The 19,329-nt window shown below is 39.6% G+C and overlaps 1 protein-coding gene across 2 annotated transcripts in view; it reads right to left on the minus strand.

The window, feature by feature from the left end:
* LOC105010717 (serine/threonine-protein kinase 32C) overlaps positions 1-19,329 on the minus strand; it is a 105,036-nt gene that overhangs the window by 73,484 nt on the left and 12,223 nt on the right. Inside the window, exon 1 of one of the 2 annotated variants that reach the window (XM_034292923.1) lies at positions 3,033-3,052. The exons of the other annotated variant lie outside the window; for it this stretch is intronic. The gene's annotated coding sequence lies outside the window, so the exon portion shown is untranslated. Of the gene's footprint in view, positions 1-3,032; positions 3,053-19,329 lie in introns of those variants that run through there. 2 annotated transcript variants of the gene reach the window in all.

A 19,329-nucleotide genomic window follows, 5' to 3' on the forward strand; every position in this document is an offset into this window, starting at 1 on the left:
CCTGGCTTGATAGATGGAGAGAACGTCTGAAATCTCAACATCAACTCTTCGCTCCCACCCCAGGTCTCCATGAGTACTGTATCAGGGCTGTGGGTTTTGGCCCTCGTGCAGAGACTCATGAGCAGCATGCGTAGTGCAGGTGAATTGAAGATTCCAAATGTAAAATCTGGCAGCATTGCTACATTCACAATAAGAGGCTGATTGCTGACAAAACGTGCTGATCAGGCTCCCCTGTGTGAAAACCGCCTCTGAGAGTGAAGTGATGATGTTGGCCCAATGCCCAGAGTAGTTTAAGAATACCAGAATGTATTTTTAAGTTTGATCCTTTATTCAGAACGACTTAAAATATATCATTGCAAGTATTTCAAAGACCAAATTGTTCAACTACTAAACACAATACAGCCCATACTGAAAAAGCATTCAATTAAAATATTGCACTTCCCTAAAATGAATGATGTGCCCCTAAAATTAATGGGGCAGAAATGCTGGACTGTTTTGCAGTGTAAAACCTAAGGCGATATCTGAAAACAGCACTCGGTAAAGGGCACAGCACAAACATTGTAGACGAAGAACAGTTCGCTGCTAAAAAGTGGGCCAAATGCCAAGAGAAAGGTGCAGCAGACTCATTGATGGACATTAAGCACTTGTCTGCAGTGCCACCATGTACAGTCATGTGAAAAATTACACACACACCCAGGAAAGTGTAATTCTCTTTAAAAAAAAAAACGTATTTGGAATTCAAATCTATTTCATTGGTAAGGTAATCCAACTGAATAAATCACACAAAGGTAATGCTAAAATAAATAATAAAAATAAACACAAAAGCAATTTCCTTACATGGAGAAAGTTAGTAAACCCCTAACATTACCATCACATACAATCAGATCTGATTTAAGTGGAACACAACAGGTGCAAATGATTAGAAAATCCTTATAGCGTCACTAGGGAGGTGCCAACCTTCCATTGACATTAGAGACTTCTACTGTGTGTCACAAGTCACACAGTAGACCGCTGGCAGTTTTTTGCAAAAATAAAACACTGCCTTTGAACAAAAGAACCTCACTCCAACCGTGAATGGATGGGTACATTCAGTAGCATTATTGGTTGGGGCTGCATTGCTGCCTCAGGACCTGGCCACCTTGCCATCATTTAGTCAAACATGAATTCCCTGTGTATAATGTGAGGCGGCCTGTCAAAATATTTACACTAAACTATTCCATTACAAAAAACTGCTACATTGTTCTTGTACAAGTTATTTCAACCAAAGGGGGCAACGCCGGCCATTAAAGATAGGCGTGAACATTTTCTGCACTATGAAAACACATTTCTCTGGATTTCTGTTCATGATTGCTAACTAGAATCTTTCGGTGTAATTTTAAAAATGATCTGTCAATAGTGTTGAAGTGAAGTTTGCATATCCATAGGTACAAATATCTAAAAATAAAAATAAAGGAAGGCAACTTTCCAGGGGATGCATTTTTTTCACATGGTTAACAATACAGTTTTCCATGTCATGTGTCTTTATTTTCTAAACACAAATTGTAAAGTTAACAAGAAACCAGGCAAGCCTAGTTCAGCCTGCCCGCAATAAAAAGAGTTGAATGGTGTTGCCCTCCCGAGATTCAAACCCAGGTCGCCCACGTGAAAGGCTGTGTCTTTAACCACTACACTACTACAGTATGTTTGCCAGGTGTCAGTATAGCCTCTTGACATTATATAATTTTGTCATGCATTAACATCATGCCAAGTTTGAATATTTCCTTAGACACCATTATCCATTGTGTTAAACTGACTAACGTTTCTTATTAAGTTTTCCTCCACCACAAATAGCATCTTTGAACTGTATGGCTTTTAGCCACGGGCCATTTTAACAGCTTATTAGCCATTTGTGAATGACAGTGCTACTGTATCAATCAATATAGGTGACAATAACTGACTTTTTCATCAAGTGAAAAGACAAAAGAATCGTGTAGCCAGCGAAGTGTTTGTATATCCTGAATATCCTAATATCCACCAGAACTGTTATTTTAGGCTTGGTATTACGTAGCTACTGAAGGTTGTAGCTAAATAAGCTTTTGTCTGTCCTGAACAAATCCTGAGGCATAATGTTTTGATAGTGCCGGGAGGCGAACGAGGGACCTGCGGACTATAAAACAACATCTCAAACCAGTACCCTATTTAGCAAGGGTTAGTTAGTCAGTCAGGCATTCACTCAGTAAGAGACATTCGCTCTTCTAGGCAGGCTCTGCTTACGCGGTCCGGCAAAAACTTGTGTCTGGTTAGGCAATGTTTAGAGACAAATATGAGGTTGAGCAAAAGTTATTAATTTAACTGGGTGTATATTTGTCAATTACTACATCTGTCTTTTTATTTTTACAAATTTGTATTCCTTCCCAATTAGTGTGACGGCCTTGCCTAATCAGCTTCCCATAGGAGAGCGCATTCTGTGGCCAACAACCACAATAAACCCTGAAGGCGTCCAACATGACACAAGGCAACAAAACAAGGCAGCCCGGTCCAACCCATCACCAATGGCGCAGAGCCAACTGGGACCACCCTATGCGGGACACCAAGAGATACCGCAACCAAGATTAATTGACCGCAAAACTGTTAAACAGCAGAAGCAGTGGTTTAGCCCAATTCATCACTCACGAATGAATGCATTTAACATCATATACCAGATGAAGAAGCAGCTTAGTGTTAGATCGCTTGACTGCAGCCCACGTGGGAGATACAAATTCTAGGTTGAGGCAGGGGGCGGATCTCTCCCTCCAACTGGCTTGTTCTGACAAATGACAGTATCTGTTCTGGGAGCACAACACCCTGAGGAACTCTGGCTACAGTGATGAAACAGGAAGTGCCTCGGGTGAAAGACAAAGAGAGACCCACACACTACACCGATGCTTGCTGGTCTGACATCTTTTTACCTTATCAAAACATTTACGCCACCCACCACTACGTTGAAATCTAGCTGATATTCAAAAAGGACCAAAACAATACAAAGACTCTTGCCTAGGCAGGTTCATACCCACCTTGCCCATGGCTCACTCCTCCCATGAGTCTGCAAGATGGTCCATGAAGCAGTAGGACTGTTAACAAAGTTAACAAGACAATAATGGCAACTAGAAAATGTTGGGCGAGAAGGCATCCCTTCCCACCTTTTATCAAACTAACAAATCTGCTGCACTCACTTTTCTCCCAGTGTATTCCAGCAAAAAATAATAATGAGGAAGCCACAACGAAAACCATGCATATAATCCAAAGGCAAGAGCAGTGGGAACCATTCAGAGACATCCTGTGCTTGAATAAAACAACAAATGGTGAAGATATGAAAAACATGTGGGACCAAAACATGATGGAAATGTTTTTTAGCGTCACGAATGTATGAAAATGACTCATTTGGCTGCAGGTGCTAAGCTTCTTTAGTCATATTTTTACATTAATTATGAATCTAGAGATGATGTAATGTCATGAGCTGTTCTTTATTAATCACCATCACAGTAACGGCTCCCGGCACAAGTGTGTTGAGGGTGCTACGACGGGGAACACAGATGCTGCTGAATTGTAAGATCAGCTTTGTAACATGGAAGTGCAGTTCAGATAGGGCAGTTTGCAATTAACAGATGTTCGAAGCTTAGATGTCCCCAGTTAATGTTGGGCAATTTTTGCATTGGTGAAAAGCTTGTATAAATAGAGTTGTTAAGATATGAGCTTTATACTATAATCAAAAAAGAAAAACTAGGTAAGAAAGTTTAACCAGCCAATGGGTAGAAGTGAGCCAGGGAGGGGGCTTGAAAAGCAGTTATTTATGGGCCAAGGCCATCTTTGTGGTGAGAAGTGGTCAAGACTTGGTTCCTGTTGGTGATGATGTACTTGATAACAGCATGTGAATATGGGCCGGAACCTTATCCTACAACATGTTGATAATCCAAAAACCTATGCAAGGGTCCTATTTCTGGATTTTAACTCTGCATTTTTTAACTCGGCACCAGAACCTATGGGAACCATGAAGATATATCTTTCTATTTATTTCTGGAACATAATTTTATTTCATAGCTACAATGAGATTATCAATAAGGCATTACAATATCATTTAAGCTGTGTGTTAAAGGTAAAAAGGTAAACATAAACCAGGGGTTCTAACCAAGGACGTTGCACACAGACGTCCACCAGTAATTACCAAAAAAGAGTGAAGGCAGGGATTCCAATCAAGAAGTTATACTTGTAAGTCTGTCTCTAACCACTATGCTACTGAACAATTAAAAAGTCAATAGGCAGAAGTTTAGAATGCAAGACATTCAGGCAGACTGTAGAACAGGACACATTGATTTTGACTAGCTAACCTGCGGATCTAGCATCATCTGTCTACAACTTTAAGCCATGCCTTTCTGTTAATAAATTCTGCAATGTCTGAATCTTGTCTAGTTTGTTTTGTTTTTATAATCTACCTACATTGTAAAGTGACTCGGAGTCCAAGAAAAGCGCTATATAAATAAAATGTATTATTATTAGTATTATTATTATTATTATTATTATTAGTAGTATTATTATTATTATTATTATTATTATTATTATTATTATTATTATTATTATTATTAGTATTATTATTATGATAAGTTAGTCTGGGCCAACCAGAAACACTAATCTAGATTGTCTGGGCAGACTACAACGTAAAATCGATTTCATAGCTAGAATGAGTGGGAGATCATAAGATAACATAAAACAGTGATTTCACCATATTAGGTAAACCATTTGACATAAAATCTCAAAATATAGGCCTAGGTGCTATAGATGGTTTCAAACAGCAAGCAGTGCACGGGCGGCTCATTCATTTTCAATGGAGCGGAATTCTACCTAGATTGTGTAGTATTCTGATTGTACTATGAATGTATGTTTTGTTACAAATGGAACATGTCTAGACATTAAGGGACAACTGATCATCTGTTTTTAGATTCTCAGGGAGTCACGCTCTGTCAACCTCAGGAATGTGTGAACTTTACATTGACCATTTGGCTTGGGGTTGAACTGTGGGAAAGTGGCCTGTGGGCCTTGAATTTAAATGCATTGTTTTAAGTAGACACACCTATCTTGTATGTATACACATGAGAAACACAATTTTGTGATAAGGTTGATATGAAACATTTGTGAAGACAACTATTACAATTCCCAAAAAAACCTGAATGCATCTTTCCCTTGATACGACTGGGTACTCTATTATTTTTCCACTATACATAATTGATAATATCTAACAGCAGAGACGTCAGCAGTGCCCGTGAACCTCACTCACCATGCAGGGAAAATACAGAAATGCTATGAAGGGAAAAAATGGTGGAGAAGCTAATCCCTGTTAGCTATCTTTTGTCAGTGGGGAACAACAGTTTTGTTCTAGCCAGCAGTCCAAGCTACCTTTGAGAATGGGAATGGTAGTTAATCCCTTCCTTTAAGCCATGACCAAAGTACTGTAGGCTGCATTTCCTGCAATGACAGGTGTGCAACAATTGTCTCGGCATCATTACATACATACCGATGAATCACTGATATTTTCATAACGCATCATAGTGTAATTCCTATGTGTAATCCCTAGGGTGATTGGTCAATAGGTAAATTCAGCTTGTTAAATAGTGTTATTTAACTTGTCAATTTTGAGACGCAATGACACAAATGGCATTAGATACTAGTGTATTTTAGCTGTGGATTCAAAAGTCTGTAAACAGGACCAAATTTGTGAAAACTTTCCTGCGAACAGTTCAGCCGATGCAGCTGTAATTTCCTTTTGCTTGGTTTACTGAATGTAGCTACTGATGCTTGTAGCCTGCTTGTCATAAACTATTTTTCCATGCCCCTAGCCAGATTCGATACCCGGTCTACTGGGTGGCAGTCTACGTTTAACCACTATGCTATTTAATAATGGGCAGTCAGTTACTCAGCCAGAGAAATACGCTCTATTTGGCAGGCTCCGATTACGTGATCCACCAATAAAAACATGTTCAGTTATATGGAGTTAACTGCAGAATAATTGAACATGTCAAAAAAAATTCTAATCTTTGCAAAAAGTCACCATCACAAATATCAATCAATCAATCAAATTTATTTACAAAATCCTTTTTACAACAGCAGTTGTCACAAAGTGCTTTACAAATAACTGCAAGAGTGCAGTGTTCAGATATCACCAGAGGAAAAAGTATTTTTTTTTATATTTCGCTATCTTCAGTTTCTAATAACGACAAATTGTCTTGCACAAATTTTATATATTCATGCCTTTAACTGAGCATGCTATACTCCAGGGTTCAACATGATGGCCCACTGGCCAGGGTTCAGGAAGACCTAACTTCGGGCCAGTACACAAAAATAGTTTCAATTCATAGTATCATATGAAAACGTTTGCTTGTCATCTTTGTCACTCTTCCAGCTTCAATATTTGCTTCTTCTCACATTAAAATGTGTTTGTACCACACCTTTTACCCTCTGTGTGGTGTGGTACTATTTTAACCAATCATTGTTCATAGTGCATTCTAGAAAGGGACCCAAACAAGGCATGATACGAGGCAAAGAAAAATGCAATAATATTTGATTTCGAGGAAAGTCATTTCCCGAAAATTTTATAATTTACTTTTTGTTGCGAAGGTACCAAAATTTGGTTTTGTCACATCCCTATAGGTCTAACCCGCGGGAAAAGGACAATGTAATCGACGATTGCAACATCACAATGTCAAAAAATATGTTTTCCTAGCCTACATTAGATTCCAAAGAGCAAAAAGCAGAGCATCATACCAAATTATCTATTCCTGTATTTCCCCATCTGCCCTAGACCTAATACTTCATGTTTGAACAATTCTGTATTTGGTATTTAGAATGTTAACCGACTGCAAAAGATCATATAATAAGAAAGGACCAAGATCGGATATACTTTTCTTTGTCACTCTTGCCTTTCATCATCAACCATCAAAATCAATGAAAAATGGCATAATGGAATTCGATATAAGCAGTTTATTCGTTTAATACTTTTATACTGAGATAATAGCATAAAAATTACAAAATAGGAAGTGAGGGTAAATGTTGGAAATACCAAATTAAACCTAGAATTACACATAGGCATACAGTTGCAATAAATGTTACCAGGAGAGGTTGAACTTGAAGAGTCTATTTGTAATGTTATTTAAAGTTTTAACATCCTGCCATTGTGCTGGGTAACAAAAATATATCAAACAAATTACCATGCTAGTTTTTTTTTAATATAAAAAATAAGGTGGCTTGATTATAAAAACAAGGTAGTTTCACCTTTTATCATTCAGCCTAAAACGGAAGAGCTGTCAATATTGAGGAAGTGCTTTTTTTACCACCAAGTCAAACATCAGGTTCTCTCTCTTTTATGACATAGCATAAACCTGTATATTAAGACAGTGAAAAAAAACAGCTGGAAAGTAGCCAGAAGGGAAAACAAATGTACCCACTAGTTTACATATTTAAAAAAAAAAAAAAAAAGGAGTATTTCACAGCTTTTGAAAAGGGAATCTTATATAATTTGTCCAATTGGTTTTATTTATATGCCACTAAAGAGTGCCATACCCAGGCTAAGCTATCAACATCATTCAATAAGTCGTCCTCCTATTTAACTATTAGTTTCAAAACGGATCATATTTGTTTTATACAGTTGCGCATAAGTTTGCATACCCTAGCAGAAAGTGACATTTTGGCATTGATTTTGAAAATATGACTCATCATGCAAAAAACTTATTTTATTTAAGGACAGTGATCATATGAAGCCATTTCTTATCACATACAGTGATGGATTTTTTTTATATCCCCTGCTGATTTTGTACATTTGCCCACTGACAATGAAATGATCAGTCTATAATTTTAATGGTATGTTATTTGAACAGTGAGAGACTGTTCAAATAACAACAACAACAAATACATATGCATGTTAAAAATGTTATAAATTGATTTGCATTTTAATTAGTGAAATAAGTATTTGATCCCCCCTCAATCAGAAAGATTTCTGGCTCCCAGGTGTCTTTCATACAGGTAACGAGCTGAAATTAGGAGCATACTCTTAAAGGGAGCTACAAGACCATCTCCAAGCAGCTTGGTGAGAAGGTGACAACAGTTGGTGCGATTATTCACAAATGGAAGAAACACAAAAGAACTGACAATCTCCCTTGGCCAGGGGCTCCATGCAAGATCTCACCTCGTGGAGTTGCAATGATCATGAGAACGGTGAGGAATCAGCCCAGAACTACATAGGAGGATCTTGTCAATGATCTCAAGGCAGCTGGGAACATAGTCACCAAGAAACACAATTGGTAACACACTACGCCGTGAAGGACTGAAAGGTTCCCCTGCTCAAGAAAGCACATTTACAGGCCTGTCTGAAGTTTGCCAATGAACATCTGAATGAGGGTGAAAGTGTGGTTGTCAGATGAGATCAACTCAACTCGCTATGTTTGGAGGATGAGAAATGCCACCATCCCCACTGTCAAACATGGAGGTGGAAACATTATGCTTTGGGGGTAATTTTCTGCTAAGGGGACAGGACAACTTCACCTCATCAAAGGGACGATGGACGGGGCCATGTACTGTCAAATCTTGGATGAGAATATCCTTCCCTCAGTCAGGATGGGTATTCCAGCATGACAATGACCCAAAACACACGGCCAAGGCAACAAAGGAGTGGCTCAAGAAGAAGCACATTAAGGTCCTGGAGTGGCCTAGCCAGTCTCCAGACCTTAATCCCATAAAAAAATCTGTGTAGGGAGCTGAAGGTTCGAGTTGCCAAATGTCAGCCTCGAAACCTTAATGACTTGGAGAAGATCTGCAAAGAGGAGTGGGACAAAATCCCTCCTGAGTTGTGTGCAAACCTGGTGGCCAACTACAAGAAACATCTGACCTCTGATTGCCAACAAGGGTTTTGCCACCAAGTACTAAGTAAGGTTTTGCAGAGGGGTTGAATATTTATTTCACTCATTAAAATACAAATCAATTTATAAAATGTTTGCTATTCTGTCGCTCACTGTTCAAATAAACCTCCATTAAAATTATAGACTAATCATTTCTTAGTCCGTGAACAAACGTACAAAATCAGCAGGGGATCAAATAATTTTTTCCCTAACTGTAGTTGTTTGGCTCCTTTTTAAATCATAATGATAACAGAAATCAACCAAATATTCCTGATCACAAGTTTACATACCCATGAATGTGTGGCCTTGTTACAGACACACAAGGTGACACACACAGGTGAAAATGGCAATTAAAAGGTGAATTTCCCACACTTGTGTTTTTTTTTTAATTGCAATTAGTGTCTGTGTATAAATAGTCAATGTGTTTGTTAGCTCTCATGTGGATGCACTGAGCAGGCTAAATACAGAACCATGGGGAGCAGAAATGTACCGTCAAAAGACCTGCGTAACAAGGTAATGGAAATTCATAAAGATGGAAAAGGATATAAAAAGATATCTAAAGTCTTGCAAATGCCAGTCAGTACTGTTCAATCACTTAAGAAGTGGGAAATTCAGGGATCTCTTGATACCAAGCCCAGGTCAGTTAGACCAAGAAAGATTTCAAACAAAATAATTGTTGGGGATACAAAGAAAAACCCAAAAGGTAACCTCAGGAGAAATACAGACTGCTCTGGAAAGACTGCTTTGGTGTGGTTGTTTCAAGGAGCACAATACGACGATACTTGAACAAAAATGAGCAGCATGGTCAAGTTGCCTGAAAGAATTTGGAGTGACAAGACCAAAAGAGAGCTTTATGGTCACAACCATAAGCGTCATGTTTGGAGAGTGGTCAACAAGGCCTACAGTGACCAGAATACCATCCCCACTGTGAAGCAAGGTGGTGGCTCACTGATGTTTTTTTTGGGGGGGGTTGGTGCTCTAAAGGCACGGGGAATCTTGTGAAAATTGATGGCAAGATGAATGCAGCATGTTATCAGAAAATACTGGAAGACAATTTGCATTCTTCTGCACGAAAGCTGCGCATAGGATGCTCTTGGACTTTGACCCTATGCACAAGACCAAGTTGACCGTCCAGTGGATACAGCAGAAAAGGGTGAAGGTATGGAATGGCCATCAGTGTCTCTTGACCTAAATATCATCGAGCTACTCTGGGGAGATCTCAAACATGTGGTTCATGAATTCAGAATTAAGAATTAAGGGTGTGCAGACTTTTGAACAGGGGTCAGTTCATTTTTTTGTTTTGTTTTATGATTGCGCCATTCTGTTATGATCTACAGCTGAATGTGAATCCCATAAGAAATGCGTTTTGCCTGCTCACTCATGTTTTCTTTACAAATGGTGCATATATTACTAATTCTGTAAGGGTATGCAAACTTTTGAGCACAACTGTATAATGCTATACAGTTTCAGATAGAAAGATATTTATACTGTTTGTGGCCTTTTAACATTGTTAACTAATGTGTGTTGATAATACTATTATTCCTGCCAATTAACCTCTCAGCTCACGCAGCACAAAGTCGTCCAGACATCGCCAGGCCCTAGTAACTTTAATAACATGTATAATAAGATGACTGTACCTGTCTTGTATTCCGGAGGAAAGACTTAAAAAGCCCTCAATTGACTGGTGAGCCAGAAATCCACAGGACACCAAATACGCCCCATGTTACAATGTGCCCTGTGCTGGCCTCTTAAATTACCAAGGGTCATCAAAGGTAAGATTTAAATGGGCACGCTTATCCTCATAATCAATAACCTAGTCCTGTGATGCCCTCCGTTTATCAGAAAGAGGTATTGACCACGTATGGGACATTTTCAAGGACTAGACAGAAACAGGAGTGATTGTCTAGGGAGGGGGCAACTGGATACCTTTTATGTCTGCAGAAAACACTGAATCAGAAGCAACAACAGAGCTCACAAAAAATGGCCTACCCTGAGTACTGTATTGAGCTATTAGTCCAGTATTGAAGGACAGACATTCTGGCAGCATTGCAATGCCACTAAAATGTATAGTATCTTGGAACAAACCAATGAGTAAAGATTAAAATTATCTTAGTCTTACAGAAAGGGGGAAAGGTGATCACAATTCAAGCCTTTTATGAGGCAATTCAGTCATTCACTGCAGTTTTTGCTTGTGCTTTTAATCTGATCACATTCACCTTTGTTGTTGGCTAAGAGTGTCAGGCCAATAATTGGAAGGTTGCTGGATTGAATCCCTGTGCCATCATGGTGAAAATTTGTTGTTCAGCCCTGGAGTAAGACAGTTTCTTTTTACTATTACAATTAAGTAATTTAGCTTATTCAGAGTGAGTCACAGTTTGTGCATTTGTCTTCCGACAGCTAGGTCGAGGTCAATTACGCAAATCAGTAAGTTCACTTTAATAAAGAATCTCAGTAAAGTAGTTGTCAGCTAAGTCAGTGCTACAAAGAAAAAGAAAGTTAACCCTAAGTGCTCCAGGCTCGCCGTCACTAATGGCTGATCCCCTGGCTGTGACCTCATTCTCTGAGGGTACCTAAGGGTTAGAAGGAATTGCCAAACACATTTCCAAATTTTATCTGCACATGATACACATTGTACATCTGACAAATAAAACACCCACTTTATAAAAAAAGAATACATTTTCATGTCAAGTAAACAACACTGAAATTAGCTTTTCAGTAGGTGACCCTCAGCCTTGGCACCTGGAAGGTCAATAGAAGCTGGTAACACTCTCTGCAGTTGGCACGTAAATGCTCATGAAGGAGAAACACTTTTGTGATATAGATGAAAGCTAACATTACAACATTTCAAAGGCTTGAATAGACTTTGAAATCTCAACTGAGTATCTGACTCTGTGATCTGACATTCACCGAATATCTTCACGTGAATGAATAATCAGATCACACCGTAAATTAAAATCCCCCTGTGTTTACTAATGAAAGGGGGGGTCCCATTATCAATCCCTTTTTTCTTCATGACTTATTTTTAAAAAGGCATGAACACAGAAGACCCTCCATAGTGCAGTGATCAGACCATCACATCACTGTCAGGGAAGGCCAGAAAACATTGCTAAAAAACCCACCCGATTTCACAAACTTTACGGAATTACGAACATGCGCTGCATTCCGAAGGCTAAAGCAGTAAAACAAATAGTCGAATCATAGGGACATAGAAGAATATTATTGCCACAGGTTTTTATCCAAAAGAAACCTCTAATCCTATATGAATACCTGTTAGGTATGGATGGCCGCAGAACCCTCAATCCTGGCTCAGTACTACTGTCCTGACAAGCACCATTCATTACTGAGTCATACTGGCAGTTACCCAAACAAGGCATTCAGCATGTTGGTCCAGGACATGTGAGCACGTTGCCAGTGGTAATATTCCTCTTTGTCAAGACAACTCATTGATGGACTAAAATGTGTAAAGCCCAGACAGGCAGGCATTGGCTTGGCCTTTATTTTAAATTATTAATATCTTACTGGAAGCTGTAGGAGAGGAAAAAGGATGTTGTTGCAGATGCAGAGATATATATTTGCCTTAGTTACACTCTATGGGGGGGACAGTATCTTGAGTTTTAGAATTTTAGGGCCGGCTTTGCAGACAGAGATTAAGCCTAGTCTAGGACTAAACAAACTAGTTCAATTGAGTTTAGTGTTTTTAGATTAAGACTAGGCTTAATCAGTGCATGCGAAACCGGCCCATAGTGTATCACGGGCATGTCTTCAGGAACTGTATTGCCATGAAGGTTTAGGGGCAATCATAACACATGGAAGAACAACATTAATGAGCTTTAAAACAGACGCAGTGTCGTTAAAAAGTAAGCCATCGTAGTTTAAAAACTGGGGGCAGTCCACACTTAACACTGAATACTACATTTAATGAATCTGCGAAAATTGCATCATTAGGTGGTCATCATAGTTTCCCAGGGAGGCCTCACAGTGTAATTGCTGGCTATCTATACGCACACTGTCACACATACTTATGAGCGCAGACATTTCCACTAATCTGTGGAGAAGAATAGAAAAGGGATGATGACAAGAACAGGGAACATAGAAACTTGCCAGGCATAAAGTCAGGCAGCCTACTTTAAACCATTCTGATCCAGTTCATGCTTCAAGATTCTTGACTTGCATGTGAATAAGCTTTCTTTAGTCTCTCCTTTCTGAATTAATTGTCTTCGGTGTTATTTTTTCATTCTCATCCTCAAAGACAGTGGAAGTACAAAATCTGAGAATCGTAATGTTGGACTGCTTAAACAATGACATGATAATATCCACTTAAGGAACTGGAAGCAGCCATTACCATAAGAATCTGACTGTTGGCCAATTCTGTTTGTGGGCCTATGTTCATTCAGGCTTGTGGGTGTTTCGTTGTTTCTTTCTTCCATGAATGTTGCCAACTAACTAGACTGAGTCATCCAGTAAAGTATGTAAATCCAAACCGACTGATCGCAATAGAATGAACTGGAACTGTGTGAATCTCAGTCGGATCAATAGAGGGCAGATCACAGGCTTGTGCAATCAACACTCCACATCATTGGCTTCTGCAGTGTCTCTGCAGAAGTGAATGGAAAACATTGATTTTCACACAGTGTGGGCCTGTTTCTTTTAGCATCTACATCCTCAATGATTGTGTTCCACATACTCAGAAGAGAAAACAAGCTCAATAATCAGTTCAAAGTTCTACAGTCCTTTCCAGATTGTCATACTTTTTCCTTCACCAGCTCTTTCTCACTTTCAATAATTCTTCAACTTGCCTGTCTTTGTTCTTTCAGCTATTGCCAGAAACGTACCAGTGTTTTTGGTCTACACTGGCTTCACAGTCTGTCTTACCACTCTATCAAAAATAAAACATAAGAAATCCCTTCAGAATGAGTGCATTATCGCTGATGGAGGCGTTCAGATGATCTGCCAACCTCATTCTGCCGGTCTCTCTCAAGTATCCCTAACAGTATAGTCTGTAGCTGACAGTAAGCAGCGGCTAGGTCCCTGTCCACACAGTCATAAGACTGATGCGACTCGTCGGCTGTTTGTACAAACGCGCCCACGCACAGGCAACACGCATACATGCATCCTGTAAAAGCACTGTTGCTCTACACGTCCTTGTTTACGTCAAATCCTCCACGCTCAGCATAAAAAGAGATCAAACAGTCAATGCCTGTGATTACAGCGTGAGCATGCACACACGCGTGACTCATTTATAAAGCTCAACAAGGCACAATCAAGACACAGACTCACAGCAATGCCAACCCTCACATGACAAGGATTTGACTTCTACGCACACAGCGTTCACACCAGTGATTTGATAGGGCTGTCGAAAAAGAGACACAGGGTACAGAGAACTTTTCTACCCTTCAGTGTACCTAGATGTGCCAATGCATTGCAACCCATGCAAATGTGCACAGTGGTGCTGTTGGAGCCACAAATCAACAAGATCAAAATCCCTAGAACACATCTGAGGTTACCATGGTAACTATATGTCACATCATCATTGCATGCCATCATCCCACAGTTGCTGGCTGTGTTCTTTCAGCTGAACGGACTTAAGAAATTCACAGCGATTCGCAACTTCTAGGGTGGCTTTAGCACATCATTTATTCATGATTTGGAGGCTCATCAATAAAAGATGGCATGACCGAATGCTGGATTTTTTCTGATCAGTTGTATTATTATTTTCCTATGGGTCAGACAAGTCATTCAGTCACTACTTTGGGAGTTGAATACAACTCAGACCAGTGTCTCTCCACACTCAGAGTGTCAGCACAGCCACACCAGTCAGAAACCAGGTCAGCAGACCACTGGAAGCATTCTCAGGTCAGCGTTTCCTGAGCTAAGACCACTACAAGCACAGTCAGGTCAGCGTTTTAGCGGTTACGGAGCTAAGACCACAACATGCATACTCAGTAGCCAGGTCAGCATTAGCGATTACACAACTAAGACCACAACAAGCAAAGTCAGGTCAACGTTTGCGATTACAGAGCTAAGACCACTACAAGTACAGGCAGGAAAGTGGTTTCAAGCTGGGCATAATCATCACCATCCTTATTAGCATTGTTTTATCATCATGGGACTGCATGGTGGCAAAATTGATTCAGACAATTGGACCCTACTTGTGTACCTTCCCAAAGGTAAAAGTTTCAGACAGCAGATCCTCCCTAAAACCAGCATCAACAAATAGAAGTAGATTTCTATATATGGCGTGTTGTGTGCTTGATAATCTAAATCAAGCAATGTAGAGCTGACTCCAGCATACAAGTTAATGCATACATTTTAAGATAGCTAGAGGAACAGCCAAGCAATTCTGTAGTAGTAAATAAAAGCTACTTAATGAAGTTATCAGCAAAGTTTGCACTAGAAGGAAGACAAATAAATAATACAAGTATTAGTCACAAAGACAGTTATGGGGAGAGGGAATTGGAGTTATTTTAGATACTCTTTGAAAAGGTAAGGTTTCATGTTTTCTGAAAATGACAAGGGTCCAAGTTTAAGCTGGTTCCATTGGGGTGCTCCAACAGAGGGGTTTGGGCATATCGGGAGCTGCCCCCTCATAGACATCTTCAAAAACGTGTGTTTTCTGGGGCATTTTTCCTTCAGCCTTGTCTTCAGTCACCAGCAAACTCCAAAAATGCAAATGCAAAGCTAGGATCAAGACTTGACATTGACAGCTCTCTGGTTCAGGCACTAATTATGCAAACAAACATACTAGCCTAATAAGATTCAGATGTGAAGCCAATTGTGCAAATACTTTTGTTACCCTTAAAATGTACAAAACGTGCTGTTCTAAATGTTTCATCCAAATTAAAGCTGAGAGTACTCAACTGCCAATGTCCTTGTAGCATTGCAAATCAACAAGAAAACTTGTGTCACTATCCAAATAGTTATAGGTTGCATTGTAAAATTCAAACTTCAGATTTAATTCCAAATTGGGAGGGTAAGTTAAGTAAAATTTCAATCCAGACCTTTTGATAACAGCTTCAACTTCTGGTACACAAGTATTGCCCCTCTGAGTTAGCCTGTAAGTTTATTTGTTGGGAATACGATGCAATAAAATGCAAATTCATTATTTAAAAATCATACAATGTGATTTTCTGGATTTTTGTGTTAGATTCCGTCTCTCACAGTTGAATTGTTCCTATGATAAAAAATTACAGACCTCTACATGCTTTGTAAGTAGGAAAACCTACAAAATCGGCAGTGTATCAAATACTTGTTCTCCCCACTGTATCTATTTTAAGATCACAGGGAAAGAGAGGGATGGAAGGGAAATGGATGAGAAGAAAAAATAACTGGGGCTATGGTTTATTAATAGATTTGTTCAGGTGGGATGTTGCAGGGGGTGCTGGTCTGGGCTGGTCACGAGGAAGGAGCAGTACACCATGTTATTTTCATACTCTTTTGGAGGTGAAATGTACGCAAAGGGCTGAATAATGAATCTCTACAGTACACCAGCTGCCAACACACATACACACACACGTGCACGTGCACACTCAATTAAAAGCAGGAGGAATGAACACTAAAATGTGTTTCCTTTATTGCATATTGATTCTTAATGAGAAAAGATGATGTCACAAACATCACTTCTAGGCTTTGTGTGTGACAAAAATCCTAACTACAACCTCTTTGTCATTGTATGCAGGTATTTTTAAGAGAGGAAATGGGAGACCTAGTTCTGTCCAGTTCTAGGTTGGGGCTGAAGCAAGACACGTTGAGTTCTGGCCCAGATACACCTGACTTCTGTGAAGCCTTCCAAAGTTATCTAGGACACAGCGCTCTGTCCACTATATGCATGCACACACACACCAAAATTCCTAATAAAAAATACAATAAAAATCCCCTCTTAACAGTAAATTGCAAACAAAGTAAATCTGCAATTTATGAAAACAAACTGTTATTGTGGAAGGACTAGGATCTATGGTATGGTAATGGCTGCATTTACAAGATTATTCTTAGTGTTCTTCAAACACTCCTATTATGACAAATAGCTTGTGGCACCTGCAAGAAGCACTGTCTTTTGAATGCAATTCAAGCACCAACAAAGGGAAGCTCTTTGCAGGTCGATTTACATATACTCTCCCTGGGGAACCAATGGGCAGCAGGGTGGGAGGAGCCTCTGTCAGCGTTGATGCTGGGCCGATTCATGGGTTCAGTGAGCAGTTTTTTATGAATGAGTCAAGTGTGTTGCCACTGAGAGAATGACACCACCCCAGCATCACAAGTAAGTCACACTGGCCTACAGCAGCATGGTCTGGGTTAGTAAGCTGACATCAAAGGGAATTGTCCTAAGCCCATAAGGCTGCCTGTCCACTAACTTTAACTAGTACCGGCATCTAAAATAAGTACCAGCATCAATTTCAGTGAAGAACTGTGAACCAGAGTAGTCAATACGGTCCATCCACTCAACTCATGTATTTTGTTTTAACCAATGTGAGGAAGTGCTATATTTGTGCTCCTTTTTGTTTATGTTCAAAGACCCAAGCCTGCTCACCCCCTCCTTCCATCCTTCCATCCTTTCTTTACCGTTGAAATGGACAAACTTGATTGCTCTGAGATGCAACTAAGAAACTAAGATTTCAGTTTGTTTTTCAATTGAATTGTTCACGTTATAGGTCACATTAAAGGTGGAAAAGGTTCTGACATTATTTATTTTTGTCTCATTTTTCTACATCACAAGAACCTTGCATTTCACCAGGGGTGTGTAAACTTTATATCCACTGTATTTAAACAACAAAGAGGTTCTTAGTCACTTGCCCTTGCAAAACTTTTGCTAATTTCACCGTAGGGAATTCGCTACTACATCATCAGTATAGGTTAGCACTGAAAAATGTACGCCTCTTTTGTGTAGACTACTACTCCAGGGAGGGTGGAGGAAAGGTATGGAAGTGCAGGAATCTGGATAACCCTTAGAAAAATGTATACGTATATCACAGAAGAGACAGAATCAGTCCGAGAATAAACCAACCAAGTCACCTTTCCTAGACTCAATCTGTGTTGTGGATATATTGCAGAAGAAAAAAAAGAAAGAATCTCCACCTGTCCCTGACCTCCAAAGTGCGACATGAATAAATGAAGAGTCTAAACCTTCCCAAGGCATCTCTGATTCCTAATGGACACCACCTTTCAACACATTTGCACATACAGGGAGAAAAACATACCTGGGGCCTCTAATGTGGGGCAGCAGGCTAAGGTGCTCATTTGTTGCACCAAGCTGACCACCACAGTCTAGGTTTGAGTCTTGTAACTGCCAAGGAGGCATCGCCAGTAGGGATTTCCTGGTCTAACTGCACTGTAGCATATCCCTAAGGAAGCTTGGGCATCTGTACAGTGCCCTCACATGCGTTTATCCACGTGACTTCCTTGGAAGAGAGAAGTGTGGAAAAAAGCTGAATTGCTTGGTATGGATGGGTAGAAGGAAAGCTTATAATGGTCTTCATCTCTCCTAAGCCTTTTGGGAGTTGTTGCATTTGCGATTGGTGAAAGAGGGGAAGAAAAAAAGAAACACCAATACTCCCCTTTGGACGCAACCACACGTTATGACAGCATCAAATTTTGGAAAAACCAACAATATAGGACTGTGTCAAACAACTTAAATGTGCAGATTGTCAATCACAGCCAATTATCTGTTTTCTTCAGCTTCATATTTCTTGCCTTCACTCTCATGGACAGTGAATAATCTCTTTTTGGCTTGCACTCTCATGGATAGTGATTATACACTATGAAATTTCATTACAGACTAAGGGCACCTACCCTACAAAGCTTTTTTCTTTACTTGGCCCAAAGGCCAACAGATGCAGTCAATTCATCTTGCTGTCTAACTTAAATGTGAATACCTGGATACAACCTTGTACGCCTTTGGTCCCCCTCATATATACACACCCTATTCAGGCAGCAAGTGCACCTGTTTCTTCGTAACTAAATTAAAAGGCTAAGAGGGGTAAACACATACTTTCTTTTATAAAACACACATTTTGTACCACCGTACTACACCAGTTAATGCTAGTACTTGATGTTCTCTGGTCTGCAATGGTCTATTTTGGGTGTAGGGACCAAAGCACCATTGGGGGCATACTGCCTCAACTCAAGGACATTTACTCCACATTGTGCTGTAGAAAGCACAGAACATCCAGTATGGATTTGTTCTAGGGACGATTCAGATTTTTCTAGAGCAAGGTGGACGATGGCCGATATTTAATGCCGGAATTCAGTAAAATGTAATTAGATAATGTTGATGACAACTAATGAGAAAATGTAATGATTAATTCAGTTAATTACATTACTGTGACACACAAACCGTGATACGTACCAAACCGTGGGCCCACTGTACCATTGCATCCCTAGTTGAAACTAAAGAATTCACATATTCTTAAGAAACTAGTATATACATGTTCTTGGGATC

Source organism: Esox lucius, chromosome 6 (genome assembly GCF_011004845.1).
Source record: "Esox lucius isolate fEsoLuc1 chromosome 6, fEsoLuc1.pri, whole genome shotgun sequence".
In the NCBI taxonomy this organism is placed as follows: Eukaryota; Metazoa; Chordata; class Actinopteri; order Esociformes; family Esocidae; genus Esox; species Esox lucius.